This window comes from Dioscorea cayenensis, chromosome 14 (genome assembly GCF_009730915.1).
Source record: "Dioscorea cayenensis subsp. rotundata cultivar TDr96_F1 chromosome 14, TDr96_F1_v2_PseudoChromosome.rev07_lg8_w22 25.fasta, whole genome shotgun sequence".
NCBI lineage: Eukaryota > Viridiplantae > Streptophyta > Magnoliopsida > Dioscoreales > Dioscoreaceae > Dioscorea > Dioscorea cayenensis.
Genome location: NC_052484.1, coordinates 8,117,233 through 8,119,797, shown reverse-complemented (window position 1 = coordinate 8,119,797; position 2,565 = coordinate 8,117,233).

Here is a 2,565-nt window from a genome sequence, read left to right as displayed (position 1 = left end):
TCATAAACGCATTATTTGGTGGAATCTTGGAAGGAACAAACGCAAAAACACAAGTGGGACTCCAAGATACATGAATGTGTGCCAACCTCCATGAATTGAAGTACTACAATGAGTTGGAGGGGCACAAAAGACAGTCACATTTGCGTATCCTGACTTGTGCATTGATAACAAGACCTCTGCTAATGAAGCTTTTGATTGAAGAAGACGTGCGATCTATGTCATAAATGTGTGCCCGTTTATGTTGCATCGATGAAAAGTGTGGAATTAGGAGTGTTTTGGCCAAGTACTGCAACAAGTAACGTAGCAGTTACTGTTCACAGCCGGCCGAAAACAAGATTTCTAGAGAATCCACACGGGAGTGTGGAAATTCGCCACGCCCATGTGGAAATTCCACAAGCCCATGGGAAAAATCCACAGGGGCGTGTGGATTCCCGATTCCAGCCCTATTTAAGCCGCGTTTCAACCTGATTTTTTTTATCTTCTTTTCCCCTTTTCTCCAACTTTCATCCATCTTTCGAGAGGCCGTCGACTAGGGTTTAGTGAGGTTTCTTTCACATCTTTGGAGTGGTTCTAAGGATTCAACACCGTGCTCCTCTTGGAATAAGGTTATTGGGGGAGCTTTCATCGGCACCGATCCGGCGAGGTGTGCCCTAGGTCGGACAAGGGGACCTTCGGAGGAGACTTGGCTACTCCACAAGACCATCGACATGACTACAGAGGGGGTTTTCTTATGGAACACTTGTTTTTACTTTTGATTTCATTGTTGATTGTATTGTGCTCCATGGAGAGCTAAACCCCTAGTGGGTACTTGGATTTTGTAAAACTTAGGATGTTATTATTTCATTGATCTTTTATTATGCTTTCCTTAATTGTTGTTTCAATTGAGTTCTAATCTGCAATGCTTATTGAATGATTTCTCACTTAGTGTGACACTAGGGTCGAGAGTTCATCTTGATAACCATTGTAGATGAGTGACACACTATGAGGGTTAGACATCGCTTGATTGGAAAGGGTTGAGAGGGTAAGTTGAAAGGTAGCGGAGCGTACCTTTTCCCCTACGGTGTGATTTATCCTACCTCATTTTCTAGAGTTATTTGCGATTACAATAGAGTGAAGTGCTATGGGATGAACTCCATTGGGGCTTAGTTGCGTGAACAACAGAGTGAAACGTTGAAGTGACTTTAGTATCTGGGGCTTAATTGTATCTAGGGGTCTTTCGCATGGACCAAAGGGTTAGATCTTGACAAGGTCTCCTTGTGTATATCCCGCAAGTGCACGGGTTTGTCAAAGTAATAATCCCGGGTGAGCGGGGTCTAATCCACAGGGAGTAGGGAGTAAAAACACTTAATTTGATTCTTAGCTATGTGAAAGATCAATGATAAGGAGTGTGATAATGATTCAATTCTCAACAATAAAAGCAACAAGAAAGAGAGCAAAAGTAAAGAAGGGGGGTAAGGCAATCGATAGAGATGGGGTACCCGGATAATGCTCCGCGTAGGATAATTGTTTCAAGTGCAAGAACCCTCTATTATGTTCCTAATCAATGCAATTATGAGTCATGGAAATCCTTAATTACATAGTCCCAAATCTAAGGTCAACTATGCCTAACTCTATACATGTCCCGGAGGAGAAATCGAACGATCTCAACACCTCGCACTCGCATAGAGTTGCAATGAGTTCTAGGGATTCCAAGTGATAAATCTCTTCCTTAATATAGACCTAACCCTTTGGTCCATGTGGAAGGTCCCTAACCACAATTAAGCCCTAGATACTAAGATTACCTCAACGCTTCACTCCGTTGCACGCGCAACTAAGCCCCAGCGGAAGTTCATCCCTTAGACCATTCACTCTATTATGACCGCAAAGAACTCAAGGAACGGAGGTAGAATCTATCACGCCGGAGGGGAAAGGGGATGCTCCTGTACCTCTCGACTCACCCTCTCAACCCTCTCCAACCTAGCTTTGTCTAACGCTCGTGGTGTGTCACTCACTCACAAGGTTACCAACAAGAACTCTCAATCCTAGTGTCACTCTAGGGGAAATGTTCATACAATCAAGCATTAAAGGTTGGAACTCACAATAAACATAAATTTATTGAAAACATAATAAAGAGGTTCAAAGAAACAAATACATCCTATTGTTCACAATACCCGAGTACCCACTAGGGGTTTAGCTCTCCATGGAGTTAAGTACAATCAAAGAAATAGATTATAAAAGCAATGAATCCATAAAGAAACACCCTCGATGGTTGTGTCAATGGTCTTGTGGAAAGTCCTCTACTCGTCGTCCAAGGTTTCCTTCGTCCGGTATAGGATATGCCTCGACGGAAGCTCCCCTACCAACCTTCTTCCTAAGGAATGACGATGTCAGAGCCATAGAACCTCTCCAAAACCTTGGCCAATACCCCTTGAAACCCTAGCCAAAGCCCTCTCTCAAGTTGGGGAAAAGATGGAGAAAAGAATACCAAAATCGGGGCTCAATCAGCTTTAAATAAGGCTGGAATCGGGCGACTACACGGGCGTGGATGCTCCACGCACCCGTGCGGAATTTCCACAATGGCGTGGA